Source organism: Typopeltis vanoorti, chromosome 19 (genome assembly GCF_054136105.1).
Source record: "Typopeltis vanoorti isolate ZY-2024b chromosome 19, IOZ_Tvanoo_1.0, whole genome shotgun sequence".
Taxonomy (NCBI): Eukaryota; Metazoa; Arthropoda; class Arachnida; order Uropygi; family Thelyphonidae; genus Typopeltis; species Typopeltis vanoorti.
The window spans coordinates 29,119,249-29,140,289 of NC_143567.1; the positions used below are offsets into that span (position 1 = coordinate 29,119,249).

Here is a 21,041-nt window from a genome sequence, read left to right on the forward strand (position 1 = left end):
AGCAGTTATCAATGAAAAGTTTTCTAAATTTTCGTCTGGCTAAAATTACACGTATGCTGAAGTTACAATTTATGTAGTTACATGAAAATATTATTCCAATGATTATCGTGCTTAAGACCAATGATTGACATGGCGAATAGCTGTTTAGTCAATCGAATGTTTTTGACTGAACAGCTATTCGCCATGTCAATCATTGATCTTAAGAGCGATAATCACTGGAATAATATTTTCATATAACTACATAAAGCGTAACTCCAGTACACGTGTAATTTTAATAAGACTCATTGTTAATTTTATTTCTGTAATAAAAGTAAAAAGGATTTTTTTTTACGAATTAAAATAGCAGTAAAGAATATCTCTGTTGTATATTCCGTTTATGAAGTACGCTTTACCTTCTTGTTTAAATCTTTTTTTTTAAAAAAAAATCGATAATTTGAACGAAGTTGTTCATTGAGTTCAGACAGGAAAACTTACTAGTAAATAATTACACAGTCCCAACAAAGTCCAGACCTTCTAATATCGAGACATCTGAGTACTTTTGGCTTTCGGAACATAATCCAGACATCATCTTCTGTTGCTAGTTAACTAGCAACAGAAGAACTTGCCTCATCGGTAGCGCAGTCATTGCACTACATCTGAATTCCTAATTTACCAAAAAAGTATGTCATTACTTTTTTGGTAAATTAGCAATAAAATTGTAATTTCCATTTCTTGCGTTTCCATGGTAACAACAATTTCTCCTTGAGAGATGACAGAGTAGCCAGATGCGTTTCAATCTGACAGTAAATAAACGGGATATCATAGTGCGTTAAGAAACAAATTTCGATATTTTTGAGTGTTGTACGTTCCACAGTTCTATTCTACAAAAATAAAGTTTTTTCTTCTTCTTTTTATGTGGTTCTCACCGTGAAAGGCTTTTGTAAACCAATAGCACATTCGTACCGTGGATTTTTCCACATTCGTCCGCGGATTTTTTTTCCCTATTTTTATTATATTTATACATAGTTTGTATTTTTATTTCTCTTTTTACAAACAGTTTGTCGGCCAATCAGACCAGCAAACCTAATTTTAAGCGATTTATATCAGAATGCCTAATACACTAGGGTTATAATATTACCAAAAGTTCAAATAAGAAAAACGGCTAATGAATTCTAATTGGTGTTGGGCGGCATTTTTTTATGAATCCTGCAGTGCAGGGACTAAAGGTTATTTGTGTAAGAGAAAATAATACTATTTATAATTCAGCGGTTGCAAAACTGGTATTTCTCATTCCTTACAGTTAACTAGCAATTGTTAAAGTGGTTACTGCAACTCATGAAACTGCCTCAAATTTACTTAAATTATAAACGGAGGAGAAAAAAGAAAACTTTTCGTTGAAATGATTTAATAAACTCGTTGAGATGTCCATTCAGTAACACGCTCACTGAACTTTCGCAATTACTTTCCTACTATTTGAATCATTTGCCGTGGCCTTCCATATGGAATATCCGAAAAATCGACCGTGAAGTGCGAAAGAATAATATTGACTAAAATACTATTAAATGAATGACATAACAAGCTTTTACAAGTTCAGTCCAGTAGTTGATTTTGTAATGCCTTAGGGCGTATTTCAGTTTACGAGTAAGAATTACGTTTGTAAAGAGTTTCCTCAAACATGCGATCGCAAACATAAGTTTAATTACCAAGAAGTGTGTCTTAGAAGTTCGCAATCTTAAACATATTCTTGTTAGTCTTCGGTTTTCCGCTTAATAAAATGTATTATCTTGGGCACAAGAATGATTGGAATTAACTATGATTGACTGTCACAGCGTTTTGACACTAGGAAAGACTGATTTTTTTTTTTTTTTTTTTTTGTTGTTGTTAAATTTTGAAAAATATCACCCGAGATAAATAAGGTTAGGAATACAAAATTGTCCACGGAATAGTTCTAGGTTTAAATGCGAACTGATGTATATCTAAAAATTTATCAACAAAAAAAAAAGTGCACCTTTTGGCAAACTCGTATATGAATATATGACTTCTGCATTACTTCAACCTTGGTATCACCTGTGGGTCTGACTCCCACTGATGAGACCTCAATAAAGGTCGAAACTAGTCTGGGTAGTGACCCTTCCCATAATGCATAGCATTATACATGTCCACAAGAAGATGTGCTTTGCATTAGGGGAGATACTAAGACAAGTAGTGACGAGAGCTCTTGGGCCGCCTTTACTACGAGTTGCCCCCGTCCGGAAAATACTTCAGGCGCAAACTTTGTTTGCTTACACTTGGATAAAGGATTAAACCAAGTATATAATTTCTTGGTATCTTTAATTTATAGTATAACCAAGTGGAAAAACTTTCAATAACTGAGCTTTACTGAAACTGTTACAGTTAATTTTGTAATTATACTGTTTCCAGAAATATCAAAAAACAATCCAGCGAATATTATAAACAAGACTACTTTTTTTTCTTTTCTTTTTTTTTCTTTGAGAGAGAGAGAACAAACTGCGTGATATTTGACTTTTCAACCAGCTTTCATCCATCTTGTATGATCACGACAAAGCTGATTGTGCAAGTCTAATTTTTCTTTCCATAACTAGAGAAAATATTAATCCACATTTATTTTTGAAACTTTTTTTAAATGTTTTTTGAAATGTCGCTAAAACCTTTTCGTATTGAAAATAGTATACAGAAAATGATCATAAAAAGCTGACAACAAACAAGATATAATTTCGATAACTAATTTGGAGTACAAGCATACTTCCCTTCCCTGCCCCTCTCTGCCTTCTCTAGTCGCCAAATTCTCTCCTCTATGTCATTCGCTAAGAATAAATACTTAAGAACAGGATTAAAAAAGCATCCTGAAGAATATGATGAAAAACAAAACGCTAAAGAAATCAGTTAAGCGAACAGAGGATATGGACTTCGAAGTAACATTGACGAATGATAAATAAACATTTAAAAGCAAACGTTTGGTAAGCTGTGATAATGAAAATAATCAGATTAAAATCAATTTGACCCTATTACAAACAAAGGGGAAAAAAGGACGTAGGAAATAATGAAATCCAGAATCGTCACGAGAACTTGAAGAAGCCATAATTGTGCAATCGAAACCATCGTTGTATTGTATGATGCAGCGATATAAACAATGCAATTATAAAAAACAGGAAAATAAAACGTTTATGACGATGGAACAATACACATCAGTAGATTGGAAGACATATGCTGTATTTGTTAGGCATAAATAGCTTTTGTCATAAATTGTTTGTTACTTAATATTTTTGTTTGTAAATTTTTGAATTAAATTTAAAAACAAAGAAGAAATTAAAAATTCTTCTTTGTTTTTAAATTCGCAATTCTTGAATAAATTCATAACTCTTTGTTTTAAATTCCTATTGTCTTCTAAAGGTTAGTTTACCTATTACGTGTAGCGATTTCGACTAATTTCTACGTAACGGCTAAGCCGACAGCTTGTTCTAATAACTGGTTGAAAAAAAAAAAAAAAGGTTTACAGGCTTTTTTTTTTTTTTTTTTCATTTCCACTAAACATTAAGCCAGTGTTTCGAACGTTAACTATGAATGAGAACTAATTTGCACTCTCAGAAAATAAAAGAAACGCTTTCATTCAAGTCCAACTTGACGTCATAAGTAATCTTTTGAATTGGAAAAGCTTTCAGCTATGTTTTCATTTTGGCACAGTTACAAAACGCCAGACTTTTGTAGTCGTTCAGTTCAGTGATGCAGTCACAGATGAAGAAGTACTGCCTGCCTATTAGAACTGTTATATCATCCCTTCCTACCAGTCATTATCTGCACCTACAGATCTTATTGCCGTCAAAACGATTATTCTCCATAATATCACCTGAATTTATTTCACAACTCCACCGCAATATATGATACTCTTTCTAAGTATTCATTTATCTTATTTATGTTATATGGGATTTATTTTACTGATCTGCACTCATCTGCAATGAAACTAACCCATTCGTTATAACGTACATCAGGGAGATACATAATGGATGATAATCTTCTAGTTTTACCGTGGACTAGGAGTACATCATAATGATCACGTGGAAATTTCTCCGGATTATATGATAATGTGAATATCAAAAGGATGTTGAGATTACCAATGCGCATTTATAATCATAAAAAAGGGTGCGATGTAAAATTTTGTATATTTTACAAAATTATTTTTACTCAATATTTTAGTTCACTTATTTATTTATTATCATTTTACTTAATTTTTTTAACTAAATAAGAAGCAGCTCACAACTGGTGCTGTTGAAGAATTTAAAAACTAGATGATGCTCAATAGGCTATTTGTTTCGAACGGACTTACTTTCTCTGAACGGCCTTTACTGTATAAATTATATCGAAAATATTTAGATTAAAATAGGGGCTATTGTAAATGACCTTTACTGAGTCTTGATATTCAAAATTAAACACTCCATATTGGTTCTGTAAACATCAAATTCTGATAAACATTAAATCTCAAATTAATTAAACATCAATATTCGATGAATATCGAGAACAAACCAATATAAGCAGGTCAATATGAAATAGTTCTGCATTATGTATCTTGTATTGTTAATCACCAACGAAGTGCTATATTCCCAGTAGCGCAATTTTAACACCAATCGGTAAGAATGTTTTTTTGAAGAATGGGGGAGGAGATGTGCGCAAATAATTAAAAAAAAAAAAAATTCTACAATTTTTAATTCTACAATGCTACATTGGACAGAATAATTTTATTTTCCTCCAAATATGTACAATGTTTCTTGAAGAAAATATTGTTCAGAACGTTCCTTGATGGAAATATTCTTTAAGAAATTTTCTTCATTTCTTCATTCATTCAGAATATTCTTCATTCTGAAGAAGACCGAGAGAGAAAGTGCAATATAATAATTTTCTTCGCAAATTCTTTCTTTTCTATGTATACTGAAGCTCCAAACAGCTTTAAACAGGTTATTAATATATAAAAAATCGATTTTGAAAAAGGAAAAAAATACAAAACTTTCGACTTGAAAATTATTATTACCATCGCATGACACCTCCAAGACTCATCGCAAGGGGGACACCTCACTCCACACAACCCAATCCTCCTTCTACACACAGGAGCACCAACTGCATCTACACACAGTGCCATCTACCGCCTACCAACAATATTTTTCCTCTGTAAATCACGTGTGTTCTCTGGCCGATTTTCCTGTATGCCGGATGAAATACTCGAGCTTCCGGGCGAAAAAAAACCTGCTACCTCCGTATGAGATCAGCTAACTCGCTTTCAACTGAAAGAGTCAAATAAAATTGCTCTCTTCACAATGAGAAACGAAACAAGATGTTTTCGATCAGTGGACACAATGTCCCATCGTTCTTCCTATTTGCTCTACGGAGGCACTTAAAATCTGCTGCTTCTTTCCGTTTTCTGCTTCTCATTACACATAACCTGATCTATTAGCATCTTATCCCCCCCCCCGCGATTAATAATCTTAGCATTCATCTTATCTTTTAAAAATCATATTTAATAGTATGTTTTCATCGACTTTTGGCCTACAAGTGGTCAGAATAATCGAGATCGATCAATCTTTATAAGTCGTCTGGCAGAATCTCGCTCTCATTAATATTCTAAACTTGTTTTTCCAGAGTTAACCCTTATTTCAGTGTTATTGCTTGATATGCTCCTATGCTGCTGGCCCCTTGAAACCGAAAATATATTGCATTCATCATAATATTCTTGTATCAAGGGCTAATAATTACCGTTTTATTTCCCACCTTGTTTTCTTTTAAATTCATATATCCATTTTTTATTCCAAATTAAATTACTGAGCGGAATAATTATTTTAAACATTACTATTAATTTTCTATTAGCTATGAATACTAATTAATACCAAACGATGCTTTTGGATTAATAAACATCATAAATATTGTTTGAGGACTGTTCCGCTGTGAGAACATTAAAGATTTGCACTTCAAATTATTATCAAGAGATGGCGTCTCGGTGCATAAATAATGATACTAGATTAAGTGCTTTTTTTTTTTTTTAGAATAAAACTGCTGGTCAAATATTCCTTAAATAATTGAAATCATTGCTAATTTATTTATTTTTATTCAGTTGATTTCATCTTTAAATAAAATCGGGTTGCCTGCAATTTATATTCCGTTAGTACAGTCTCAGAATGTGTTTGCTTATTGATCCAAAATACGCAAGATGAATTCGAAATCAAACGCAGTCTTAAAACAACAAATCTTGGCATTGAATGTCTGCTAAGCAGAAGTTTATATTTTTCGTTAGCTGACAACTTTGACAGGTGAAGATACCTTCAAACAAGGAAAAAATAAAAAGTGTGACAAGAAGAAATAAAAGGATGTGTGTGCTACTTAAAGCAAAACTAGAAAACGTTAAGTTTCCACATTGCGTTATTTTAAATATGTCTGCTTAAAAATAAAAATAATAAAACGCACACCAATTCAACCGACATCATAGACTGACGGTCATCTATATGTAATAATAACAATAATTAGCAAAGCATTACAGATGATACATAAAGATGAGATTTAAATTATAATCTTAAATGTTTCCAGTGTCTCGTCAGAACAGCTAATGTCCTCTTATTATTAATTTGAGTTATTATTATTAGTTATTTTTATAATAACTTCCAAACTGTATTTTATTGAGATGGAAACAAAGTTGCCAAAATGATGACACGAGATCATCTATGACACTAAGATTCTTCGTCTTTCTCTGAAGAATGTCACTAGCGTTCAACCCAATAGGTTGTCCGGAGTTTTGCGCATAATCCTGATTGCAGTGTTAATTCACTAATAGAATTAACATGCTTTAATCTTGGATAATCGCAATTAATACGCGTATTCACAAAAATTGGTTGTAAAAACATTAGGCAATATGAAAGACGTTATCCGGTATGAATTTCCAATGTATAATTGCAACATTCCAACTTTAATAGCGATCAGTGTAAACACTTCTAGCTGAGTGACCTGGTTCAAAAATCGTCGGTACCTTTTCCTGCTTTCTCCTCAGCACATTGAAAGGTTATATGGATACTACACATTCTTCAGGTCTCAGCGGTATCTGACTTTTAGGAAGCCCTGGATCCGTACCAAGTCTGAATAATGCAGTAAAGTGATACGTGTGGCTCTTTTGTCGTTTGGGCCAAGCGGTAACGACGTAATTTTTGAGGCCCTCGTGCTATTAGAACTGAGAATCGCGTGCAAATTATTTTAAAGAACTAAACGGGATGAAGCCTAATCTCCATTATTCCCCGTCCTTAATTTTATAGCTTACTAGTTTATCTGATGTGCTCTTTTATGAGTACTTTTAGACTCGAAAATTTATATAAAATAAAATCACGGGGATTTGCGCATCGTTAACATCTGTTTACGATTGTAATTGCTTAACTCGAATTATCGGTCGTGGTGTGTTTGAGCTGACAAGTATGCCCTAGATTTTTGTTTTAGTGAGTCCTCTGCTGTACTGTAGAAATTCTGCATATCGAGTGCTTGCATGTGCCAGTTTCCTGACTGCAAGAAAGATATGCAGACGGCCTGTATAAGTAATAAAAAAAATTGACATTACACTTGCTGGTACAGAACTTTGTTAACGCTTGTTAGATGTGCTGGAAATGGATTAGAGTCAACGTCACTCCCCTCTTCGATTACAGAACTGACAAAAACCCGTGTATTGAGGCTTAAGTGCTGTGAAGAATTCATGTTGGAGGTTTAATGGAATATTATCAGCACTAAGAAAGGATTAAAACTAATTTTAATACTTCCAATATTTCGTCTCCGTCACAGAGACATCTTCAGGGATTACAAAAAAGCTTTTTGTAACAATACACACACACACAAATAATACAATAGTGAGTGAAACTAAAATCCTATCTAGGTGGTGCGCCCTCTATGGGCATTTGAAGGTGGCCTAGGATGTAAAGAGGGATCTCTGATAATTAATGTTTCCCAAATTTTGGGAAGTTTAATGCAACCGTATTTGTTTAAATTCGGTTGATCCTTGAGTGCAGATGCAGATTCAAAGAATAGTCTTCTTTTTTGAATTTACTATGGTGGAGCATGATGTTTTTTTCCAGGAGATCCTGTGGGTTGTATCCAAAACATGGTCTGAAAGGCCAGATTGACCATAATCGTGACTGCAGATGTATGACTTGTATTCTTCTAACCGGATGGGTGCTGATCTGCCTGTCTGTCCGAAGTAAGCCAGTTTACAGGCACAAGGTACTCTATATCTCCAGGCACTGAGAGAGGAGGGAGCTGGTCTTTGGTGGAACGGATAAGGGTATAAGGGTAGTAAATTTACAGTGGAGCTTAAAATGTGTATGTAGGTTGCACTTTTTTAATGATCTGGCTATTTTTTCTGATGTACCACGGATGTGAGGTATGGTGATGGCATTTCTAAAGTCCTTCTGAAGAGATGGTCGGGGAATGGGGAAGGACTTGGTTATTTTTTTTAATTCTGTAGTCACTGTAGCCATTGGAAAGGAAGGTGTTGTGTATGTGTTTAAGTTCGGTTGAAAGGTTAACTCAAACACATACATTCCTGTGGGATATTTCTTAAGAAACCTATGAGAAAACTTAAGAACTATGAAGAATTTTAAGAAATACAGCATAAAGGAAAGCAAAATGGTTGCTCTTAATTATTTGTAGAAAAGTGGTACAAAATTTGTTTGATCAAAACAGCGAAAACAGGGAAAATTAGGGAAATTTTTGGTTAAAATTAAAATAAAAAGCAAATTTTTGTTTATTAGAATTTAGAAATTGCTTATTTCTGGATATTTAAAAGGAAATTAAAAGTGAAACGTTACTGTTAAAATGGCAGAAATCCTTTAGCCTTAATATCGATTTATATGAATGATCGAAGAAATCAGCATTCCTTTATGACACTGAAGCCGCTTGTGATTGGGCGGCTTTCAGACAACTGTGATATAATACGATGGAGATTATCCTGAGAAACAAGTACAGCTTTAGTCTACTTCATATAAACCTAGTTTTAATCCTGCGGAGGTCGCGGCTGATCTGACAGATACAAACAAATTGTTTAATATAAATATTCTTATACATATCTAGTGTATAGCTTGGAGGTCATGAGTAGCTGCATATATTACGAGTGATATTTTTGGTTTTTTTTTCAAAAAAAAATTTTTCTCTGATTCCAAACTCAAAGATTGGAATCAGAGAGTTTCTTGCCGAATATAGTAAACTATAAAGTATCGGCGACACTAGCGTTAGCCAATGCAAGTGATCCTAGTACGTAGTACAATACCGGGCAACTCGCTGCAAAGGTGGAGGAAGTTCAGATCGCTATTGTTAGGTATTTTCCATAATGTAAAAACACATTTCCTAGGAAATGTATGCTGTTATTACATTATGGAGGGAGGTCAACTACCCAGACCGGTTTCAGCCTTTTTTGAGGCTTCATCAGTGAGTAGCTAGACCTAAACCGACTTATTCGGTTTTAAAACTATGTGGGATTTAATATCCCCTTAATTTAAGTAATGTTTTCATTGCCGAAATGAAGCTTATTAGCTCTTTATACTTAAGTAACTTAATGGTTGCACCTGTTTGGAAAACTCGTTCGCAGAGTACATAAGTTCTTTTCGCTATACACTTTGGTATTAGGTCTAGTTACTCACTGATGAAGCCTCAAAAAAGGCTGAAACCGGTTTGGGTAGTGACCTCCCTCCATAATGTAATAACAGCATACATTTCCTAGGGAATGTGTTTTTACGTTATGGAAAATACCTAAGAATAGCGATCTGAACTTCCCCACCTTTGCAACGAGTTGCCCGGTATTGTACTACGTACTAGGATCACTTGCATTGGCTAACGCTAGTGTCGCCGATACTTTATAGTTTACTATATTCGGCAAGAAACTCTCTGATTCCAATCTTTGAGTTTCTTATTCGGTTTTAAAACTATGTGGGATTTAATATCCCCTTAATTTAAGTAATGTTTTCATTGCCGAAATGAAGCTTATTAGCTCTTTATACTTAAGTTGTTTTCGTTGTTTCTGTTTTCAATAATTTTTAGATTGTAACTGAAAATAAATAAATCATCATGTATTATATCTGCAGTATTTTTTTAAGTTTTATCGCAATTTAGCACATACTAGTAATGAATGTATCTCTCAGATACACGCGACCTACGCTGCAATTTTTTCGACCGCGACCTCCGCAGGGTTAAGTTAATTTGATGCCTGTAGGTATTAGACATCCAGGATATTATAGTATTTGTGGTTTTTGTTAGCAGGCCTTAGAACCACGTAGCATGCTCCTTTTGATATCGCTTTGAAATCCACTGAATGTGAGTTAGCTAAGCTCAAACGGGGTAGAAGGTTTTTTTTTTTTCCCCTTCAAAACTCGAGTTTTTCGATTCATCAAATTGGCAAACCGTCTCGCCAAGAACTATAGACACACTATTCTAATTTTACTAGCATTTCCATTAAGAAATATACCTTCGTAGTGGTGATACTGTTTTTGCCGGCATGGTTGGCTCAGTTGGTAGCTGCTCGGCTATATGCCTGCGAATTCGCTGTGGTCTAGGTCCTCATGAATCTGATAAATCGTGATTTTTCATCATCCCTGGTGAGGCCACCCTTCTTTTTGGAAGTCCGAAGTGGTGAAAAAGTGTCATGTTTGATCTCCATATGATAGGGTTCCCGGACTATCTAAACCTTGCCTACTTATGGTACTAATGTGCAATAGATTTACAACCCCTTTTTGGTAGGACTACCATTAAAAAATACTATAGAAGATCAAGTTTATGTTAACTTTTCCCGTAGGTCAACAATATTTTCTATTGTGGAGAATCATCATCAAAAATTCATCGTATAATCTTCGTATGTGTCAACGGAGAATCTTAGCTATAAACCATTTGTTGACCGCTTTTCCCTTGTTTATAAATTAAATTAAAGATACGAAGAAATCATATTAATGTTAATACTTCACGCTCAAACACTGTTTGCTTACACTTGGATAAACTATTTGTCTCTCGCCGGGCTGCTGATAAGCATTGGCAAAAAGTATCCGGTCAACTAATCAATTTAAAATCACTTTGATGGACAGTACTAGTCCTAATTTTCATTAAGAGAAGTATAAAACATTTGACCATCTACTGCGGTCAGCAAGTCTAAATCTTGCACTCTTTCTGGGATTTAACATAAGACTTTGCTCCGACATTCAGATAGTATCACATCTGCATGCTAATTTCAATATACCTTGATAAAAATCTAAGTTAAATTTTTTTTCTAGACTATAAAATAGCAGCTTATCAAGAATGCTACTAGTTTGTATTCACCAAACAACACAAGAAAGCCTTAGGTATTAATTATTCTTCAAATGATACCAGTAATGCAAGACACACACTGCTACCATTTATGTGGAACAAGTAGAAGAGCACATTGTCAAACTGGGCTATCAAGAGTTATAGGAATCTATGGCGTACACATTGTAAAGCAGAAAAACTGGACTCAACATTGATCGAATGGTTCAGGAATAAAACAGGTTAAAGGACAAGTCTTGAAATCTTTATTTCATACTGGTTGTTGAGCGATGTTAGCTATAAAATAGCAGAATAATAAATGAGAAAAAATGCGAGTGGTTGTTAGATAATTAAGAGGTTCAGAAATAAATAGGTTCCAGAAAATGAATATATTCGAAGTATTAGCTTCGTTTTGCTCAATAACAATTCTGTTGCATTTCACAAGCAAATGATGAAGGCTTACACGTGTCGAAGTTTCCGCTTTAGAACAACAAACACATAAACACCATTACATTAGATACACAGTTGCGTTTGGAAAAGTAGGTTACTCTTTGTGATACCAAACGACAATAATAACAAAGTAAAATAAATTAGTATTCAAAACTAACAAGAAAAAAAAAAAGTTGAAAGACTGTTTATAGATTTAAAATAGCACTTTTTCCCCCCTTTGTTCGTTAAATCTCGCCCATCACCTTTTCTAGAACTGTAATATTTATATTTCGCTAATGGCATATACCTTGTGCATGTACATATATCTTTCTTTTTTTTTTTTTTTTGCTTACAGTCTTAATTCTATAGCCGCAGAATTAACTGATCAAATCTCTTCCTTGATTACTATTAGTATTTTTTCCTGTATCGAAGGTTAACCAGCCTACATTTCTCCATTCCTCCGTTTTTGTATCTAATAACTGTCTTTAACGGTCCGACAGGGGGAAAAATGGCACATTTAAATCACACGTGCATCGAGGCTACAGTAAATAAATGCTGACTGAGAAATTACTTCTGCTAAAGAGTCGCAGACGAAAACAGCCTGCAGATGTTTTACTAGATTGCAAATTAAGATAAGAAATATTAGCAGTAAGTTACTGGTGAATGTGGAAACGTATGCAAGGTCTTCTCCGAATGCCGATAATGGGAAGGAAATATTGTATCTTAACCTATTAAAGGCCGTCTACTCTACAGTTGTCTTTTCAACTGGTTGCTATTGCTGTTCACATCAGTACAACTATGTGCCAAAACTCGGAAGTTGTAATTATAGCAGTGGCCCACGTGGAAAAACGCAAGTTGGCGAATATTCTTAATCCTTAAAAGTGTTTCAAGCTAAAAATCTAACTTGAAAAAAATTAAAAAGTAAAAGATAGTTGCATTAAATTGTGGTGAATAAACACATCTGTGAAATCAACTGAAGTGCATATTATATATTTTTCCGTCGACATCTCTCATTACTACATAAGCTTTAGTGCAATACTATAATACAATTTCATATCGTGTTAGATATTGAAGTCATTAAAATTGTCAGATATAAACCATAATCACTTTTAGTAAAATTTCATCAAAATCCGTCCAGTTAGAGCAATGCTGCTGTGTAGACAGACGGATGATGTGATCCTAATAGATCCTTAAATACTGTTTCTTAAGGCACCGTCGACTGAGTCTGCAGTTTACTTCGTAGCCTGTCTATGCCTGGTGTAACGAAAGAAGAGGTAGGAGAATGTCAGTATATGTTCTAGGCTACTTCCACAGATTGAATGGGGTCAATTTGCATGATCCTTTCTACTCTTCAGTAAGAAGAGTAGAAAATATGCATTTGTCAGATCTGACATTCCGTACCAAAAAGTATTTGAATCCTCTGTGTGATCTGCTTTAACTATAAGTTTCCTTCCTTCACTTTGTTACATTCGTCTGCAGACCATAACCTTTAACATTCTCCTAATTCCTATTCATCTTTAGAGATTGAGTGAGATATCATGTTCTTATTTCAAACTAGCTTCCAATTGCCAACTTCACATCTCAAGGCGGAAGATCTAACAAGTGGAAGTAATGATCTTATCAACCGGAATAGTGGATTATCGTCATTTTTATCAACTCTAGAAGATTTATAACCATCCCTCCCTCCCTCCAAATTTGCTATAAATGTTTGTCTCCTCTTGACCATGCCAATCATAACTTCGTCCACATTTCCTTTTCTACAGACTGACCTTCTCAGAGACAATCTCATCATCGTGTCGTATATCAGTGCAAGTCCCAAGTGATGTGACCTCGAAATTTGGACGCCTCTTTTCCATGATCTGATTAGTGTTTCCGTTTTCTTCTCCAAATCCAAACGCCTGCTAGGGCTAAATAACCGAAATAATCCTTGCCAGATGGTGGCCTTCATTCCCACTCCACATCGAACCCTCGATGATTGTCCAAGCACTTTTTCATTAACAAGTGTACCAAACCACTCCAATATTTAAAAAAATAAATAAATAAAATAATAAAAAAAAAACATATCTTAAATAACTCAAGCAAAGTTTCTCGTTAAGCATACAGTGCAGCTCTTAACATCTGTAAAATTGATGAGCCTCTCCATAAAGAGAGAGAGAGAGAGAGCATTCCACTGTTCTCGCTTCATAAATTGGTGTTCAAAACTTAAGGACGAACATTATTTCTGAATATTACAACCGCAAATTCAGACCAATCAGCTTGTGGTAATTTGTATAACTGATGATTTCGAGTAAAAAGCAGGTACACATTCAAATTTTCGAATCGCGTGCAAAGGGGGTCACGTGGTAGCACTCAACAGGATAAAAGGCTTCACTGAGCGAATTGCACTGGAGGAAGCTCTTTTCGTAAAGGAATAAAGTTGTAAACTTGGGTATCTTGTAATGTCTCAAAGACATCATCCAGATGATTTCAAGCCAGGAAGAATCATTAGAAAAGCTTGAAGAAAGCCGCAGAATTACTGATATTACCGAAGAGTTTGGAATCTCACATAGCGTCGTATCCAGGCTCTGGGCAACGTTTCAAACTAATGGAATGTGTCCCAGACGTTTGCTAAGAGGTCACCCTCGCTCTACCATGGAGCACGAAGACAGGTTTTTGGTTACGACAGCAAAACGCAATCGACGCACCACGGCAGGTAAGCTTGCAAGTCGACTCTATTCAAGCACAAGCGACAAACTTGGCAAGACTCTGCGACAAGTAGGCATATACGCCCGAAGACCTGTACTCTGCGTTCCTTTAATCCAGAGCTCATCGTCAAGCACGCTTTCAGTGGTGATGTATCCATAAAAATTGGACAAGACACCAGTGAGCTAATGTACTCATTACAACGCGATGCGGCGGTGCTGGGTCATGGTGTGAGGAGGCATTATACTTAATGGAGGCACCGAGCTACAAGTGCTGGAAAATGGACTATGACTGGTGAACGATATTGTAACGAAGTTCTTCAACGTCATGTTCGATTGTTCCGTAGGCGAAGAGGTCATTTTTATGGATGACAATGCCAAACCACATCGTACAGTGAAGATACTTCTGGAGACCGAGGATATTAATCGAATCGAGTGCCTAGCACGCTCCCCAGATCTCAACCTCATAGACTACTTTGAGTTGGGGCGTAACAGGAAGACGCATTGCTGCTCGAAATTCCTCTCCAGAAAACAAACAAACAAGGGGGGGGTTAGTTTGCCTCAAAAACCCCTGAATCACGTGGTGCTAAGCATGGCACAACGTTGTGAGAGCTGTATCACATTTCGGGGCGGACATATTCCATACTTAAATGTCTTTCTGCACCATTTTCTTTAACTATTCTTTAATTAAAATGTGTCACTTGTGCCAAAAAAACGTATTGAAATTTAATTTGTGCGAAATTTATAACGCATTTTTGTGTAATATAATTTACTGGTATATGCTGGCAATACATTTATGTTCACAATTGGCTGCAGTCATGAAATGAATGTTTTTTTCATATACAGGTAAAAATGTAGTTCGTCCTTAGCTTTTAGACAGCAGTGTACTATCGAAAATAACATAGAAAGTCATTAACAGCCAATATTTTATTTTATTTTTGCCTGGAAGCACACATTAATTAGTGATCACCAAGATGAATTCGGGTTGTTCCACAGCAGACTTCCTGGGTAACCTTACCCACCGTTAAACAAACTTCATAGAAAAGTTCAGAAAATAATGTAGTGCTTCTTGATATTTCCAAGGAGTCTGGTCGAGTCCCGTATAGGGATTTTACCAACAGGTTACTATCTTATTCCCCCCTCCCCACCTCCTTCTCTTTGTAACTGGGTCACAAGTTTCTTCTCTTCGTACTCTTCTAACAACAGCATCACAACCCTGGAAACACTGGGATGTGTGCTTTCATCCCAACTCTATTCTTTAAATGAATGATCTTCTCTCGCTTTTCTCAAATAGTTTTGCTGATAACAGGAAATTCCGGTCCTCTTCTTCAGTCGAGAAACTCTGCAGCGTTGATCAAATGATTGGAGCTTCTAAACCTTCCATGAACGATGTCTTAAACATTGGTGTTCTCACAATTCTCAAGTTGCTGAAGAAAATTTAGTGAATTCCATTGCTGCCAAAACATAATCTTGTCTTACTTCTCGAAACATGTAGCTTCACTTCTCCTTACTTTGACAATATTCCAATTTCAAGTCAAGATAATTTTTTTATTCTTTATTGACTTTTACTCCAGCCTTTTCACTACAAACAAATCACATCCGTAAGCTTCTCGGAATTTTGAATGAAAATTCAAAACAATATTTCGCATCTGCACAAACATCCTAACACTTTATAAATCCCATTTGAACCGATGCGCCAAAATCCTCTTTCATAATTCTTGATTCTGTTCATCAGAGAACAATCGATTTAACAGATGATCCCTCACAATGCTAAATAATCGTTTTCTGATAGGAGTTGTTCCACCAAAATGGCCACCATTCACACACTTTCCTCGCAACGTGTAAAGACTCGAGTAGCTGTGTGTTAAGCTCCAAACTTATCGAAAGAACTCTTCCTCTTCTTTCATTCCATCTACTCTATTCTACGGAAGAGCAGTTCAAGATTTCCGTTATAGGTTTATTGACCTTTAGTGAGAGCCTCCGTAGCTCAGTCAGTATAGACGAAGTCCTTTAGTCGGAAAGACCTGGGTTCGATTCCCATCGTGATGTGAGGAACCTTTATCTGGTCTCTTTCGATAAAGGTGAGTTCGCCGGTCTCATACGGAGGTAGGGGTTTTTTACCCGGAAACTTGGGTTTTTATTCCCTCAGAACAGGCAAACCGGTCCCGTGAACACACACTGGATTAATCATGAATACGCCAAGCCCGGATAAAATTGGTGGAGTTGGGGAAAGCAATGGTGAACTACCCTGAAAAAGGTTCATCGGGATTTACCTATGTAGGTAAATCTACGTAGGTAGACACCTACGTAGGTAATGCCTACAAAGTCACCTACGGTCGCAAACGACTGAAAGGGAAAATCAGATCAGACCTTTAGTTTGAGGAGTTGATATTAAAAAATAAATAAATAAAAAAATTAAAAAAAATTAAGACTACAAGAGAATGCAAAAGCAACAGAAATATTATTATATAGTAAAATAATTGCTATAAAAATATAAAAGTTATAAAATATAAAAAATACTAAAAAATATTGCTTTCGCACTTTTTGGTAGTCTTAATTTATATTATTAGTCTCGTATTAGTATATATTAGTCTCGTATTAGTATTAATAGCATGCTTATTATGAACGGAATAGAGGTCGCAGATGATGCTGCATGAATGAAGGACCACTGCACTCTGCTGAACAGAACAGCATACCGAAGAAGAATAAGCACACAATTATACTGGGAAGCATTCCTTTGACGTTGCTCGGGATAATCAAGACAATCTTATTCATCTGTGAATGTAGAGACATTTAGGACATTTAAATTTTAACGAAATATTTCTTTTCATTGAAGTGGAAGAAATGAAATGCACCTGGCGATATTTCCTGGTAGGCGCAGAGAGAGAGAGAATTTACTGTTGCCATGGAAACATGGAATCATAATGTTACATTCTTTTTAAACTATAAAACAAAAACAGAAAACAAAATCAGAAATAAAGAACAGAATCCAATGTTAGGGAATTTGCTACAATTTAGAGCTACATTTTTGCTACATTTTTAGAGCTAATAATACTATTGGTCATCATCTTTCTATGTGCCGGCAAAGGTTGGTCGATTGGTAGAGCCTCTGCTACTAATGGCTCAGTTAAGTAAGTTTAAGCGCGGTTAGTAGTTGGAAGAGAATCAATCGTTCGATGCTGTTGGCACACTCTCCCTCGATGAGTCTTAGGACTCCCTGCAGGTGTCTAATAATAATAATAATAATATCACTAAGAACTGGCGTCCATTATGGCTCCCATTTTGCTAAATGGGAGCCATAATGTACAGGATAGGTAACCTACAGGAATACGAGCAACAACTACCTAACATTTCTTTTACCGTTGTACTGCTAACTTGCTATTCCCAATCGTCTCTTAGTCGGTTCTGTTACGCCACCTAGTATTCCCCAAGGACTACAACTCCCAGATCTTTAAGAAGAACATCAACAGATTACGTTGTTTTTGACCCCTGCTCACACAAGGCATTTATTTGCTATAGGACTTGCGGCCTCTCGTGTGTGTGGAAGTGATTAAAAAAAAAAAAAGACTATCGTAACCTTCCACACATTTGTTGTACTTCCAATGTTCTGATATTTCTTTCAATATGAACATTACAGTGTTATTTATTCGTTTTTCTTTTATTATTATTTATTGAGTGATAACTGATAACTATCAGTTAATGTTTTCCCATTTTAAAATATCAATATCTGAATTTAAGAACACACAAACACACACTGTTTGTGTTGTTAATAACTTCCCTCCAGTGAGTACTTTAATTTTACAAAAATTTTACATCGTTACGCAATTCTACATTTGTATTGTGACTATTACCAGTTTGAATACGAAGTAAAGTAATAAAAACAGAGGTTCCCCCCCTCCTCCCCTTCAGTTTACTAACCAGGAAAGAAAGCAAACGGCTAACTGTATATGACTGGTTTCTCCACAACAATCAAATTTTTCTACAAATACAAATAAAACGAAAATTTGTATGACAAGATCAAACCTGTTACGCAATCGGCATTCATATTAAGCCCTAGAAAACTTCATATCAATGAATTCAAACATCTGTCATATTCAGTTTACCGTAATATTTCATCGCCGGATTTAATGGGTGAAAGGGTGCGGTTATCTGCTAATTTATTTTTCTTGCCTTTCAATGATTTCAACGATTTATTGACTTTCTTATAACACGTAGAAAAACTGCTTCAAACTTAAAAAAAAAAAAACATGAAACTCGAGGACGTGTAGTAAGAATTTTAAGAATCTTTTCTCTCATTTTCATTGCACAAACAAATAAACTGTTTGATATGCAATTGATAGATATAAAATACCAAAGCAATCAATATTTTGGCAATTTCTTTGAATTCCTAAATTATTTTTCTTAAAAAAAAAAAATATACTTTACTTGTGCACCTTAACTCATCGTTCATAAATCTTTTTCGACTACAAAAGGCCATCGCGGAAACTAGTTCGAACTTTCTTCATCCCAAAATTACAGATGCGCAAACATTCAATCCAGAGCTGCATGAGTAAATAACCTTGCTAGATATTTATCCCAAACACTCTTATGTATTTGGATGTGCATATATGCGTGTTATCTATATATTTAAATATCTTGGATGTTTACTTATCCAAGGATTGTAACAGCAAGAAAGCGAGTGAGTCTTAAATATTAATGTTTCTTTTATGCACTACAATAAGTTATTTCACTTTCAAGATTTATATTCATTTGTTTCTTCATTCATAAATCTTAATTAAGCCTACAACGTTTTAAGAATTTTTTTGGAATCTTTTTCGTATATTTTAACGCAAAAGCCAGACATTACATCTAGAACGCAGGGGACATTTATTAGGCCTTTTCAACTGAAGGTGAGTTAGTTAGTCTTATATGGAGCAAGACGGTTTCCCTCCCGGAAACTCCAGCATTTCATCCCGAAAAACAGAAAAATCGGCCATAAAAATACAATAGGACAACTTTTTCTTGTGCAGTTACTAGTTATTTCAGTATAGTAGCAGTTTATTATGCATACATACATACATACATCGGGTTTGTTCCGTCTGCTACAGTCGGTGTGCGTGTGTGTGTGTGTGTGTGTTTCATTAAAGTTGTTTTAAATAATGATTTTATTTTTAATTTTCCTCGAAAATGAAGTAATATATATTTCAATCCTTGCGCCGAAGCCAGGGCGAAAAATGGGTTCGGGTAATTGGTACCAGCTTCGTAGCTCCCCCCCCCCCCCCTCCCTTAGTCGGCCTTGTCTGCAGCCACTCTGTACTTCTGACCAATCATGGATTTGTCCAGATTGTCTTCCATGGTAAGCGAGGGCCTGAACATATTATTCGGGTTTCAAGGATTTTCTAGATCGAAACCATTCAGAAATCCTACCGGCTCAGAAGTAATGAGCAAAAATTAATTAAATAAAATGTAACTTTGAAAAATATCAACTTTGATTCAATGAAATAAACGAAATACAAGATGAAGATAATTATTAAGATCGATATACTTAACCTACTTAACCTATAAAATCAAGACAAAAAGTAAAAGTGCATGTCCAGAATATTAATTTGTTGCTAGTTGAAAAAAAAAAAAAAAAAAATGGAGCAACTTTTAGAGCATGGCAGTTTATATTTTGCTGAAATAACAAATACTTATACATAACAAAGTATTCGGACAGTATCTAGTTGTCAAAAGAAATTTGAAACAGTAAATCTGTAACAAATAAGAATAAAATAAAAACGATATTGTTTTATTATAATTGTGACCCGCAACTCTGCATGCAACCAATATACCCCTAACTACAGTCTAACAGTGCGTAGCCATAAATTCTGCATGCATGTTCTATCGTGACAATTGTCCGTTAAATGGGAACATTTATCCTGTTTCTTAACCCATATCGAAACGGGAATTTCATATTTTTAAATTGTCTGATATAATACGAAATATTTATAGAAAAACAAATGGTAAATTGTTTCAATTTACGTTTGTATGACACAAATAATTATTAAATTATTGAAAATAAAAGTTAATACTGGCAGACGATAAAAAATTCTGTTCGCATTAGCAGAATGTTTGATTATTTCTTTCAAATAAAAACAAAACGTCGGTTTCGTATTTGGACGAAAATCAATCATTTGTTTCATTGCATTTTCACTACGTTCAAAAATTATAATCAGAAATAATGCAAAAATTACGTGAATAATAATTCGATGTGCGAATTAAACCTACCTCACAATGACCATACTAAGTAACTTTGACTGTTCGCTGTCGTGTATAAAAGCAACCTGATAGCGTTGTTTGTTAGCGAAACAAGAGACCACTTATCAGTCTATATTAGTATCTATTTGGGTCATAATACAATCAGTCACACGTGGAACAAGTGTACTTACGGCTATCGTTCACCGCTTGCTATACGAAATCTGGCATCTCACACGTGTTGCAGTAAATACGGGTGCTGTGCGGAGGTTCTTTTAGAGACGCTTGTGCATACTGACAGTCGGTTTGCGTCGCCCTTCTTGTAAGTCACGGTATCTTTGACAGGCCGTACACACATACGCAGAGAGGCACACGCACTCATAAGTAGGTAAGTCAGAAAGTAAATGAGTATTGGAGTTGATTGGTGCGGGCTCAAAAGTGATGGAG

The 21,041-nt window shown here is 35.1% G+C and overlaps 1 protein-coding gene across 2 annotated transcripts in view; it reads right to left on the reverse strand.

Annotated features, from left to right (window-relative positions):
- Nucleotides 1–21,041, reverse strand: part of LOC150095951 (organic cation transporter protein-like) — a 107,664-nt gene that overhangs the window by 70,264 nt on the left and 16,359 nt on the right. The window contains exon 1 of one of the 2 annotated variants that reach the window (XM_090409389.1): nt 20,628–20,724. The exons of the other annotated variant lie outside the window; for it this stretch is intronic. The gene's annotated coding sequence lies outside the window, so the exon portion shown is untranslated. Of the gene's footprint in view, nt 1–20,627; nt 20,725–21,041 lie in introns of those variants that run through there. 2 annotated transcript variants of the gene reach the window in all.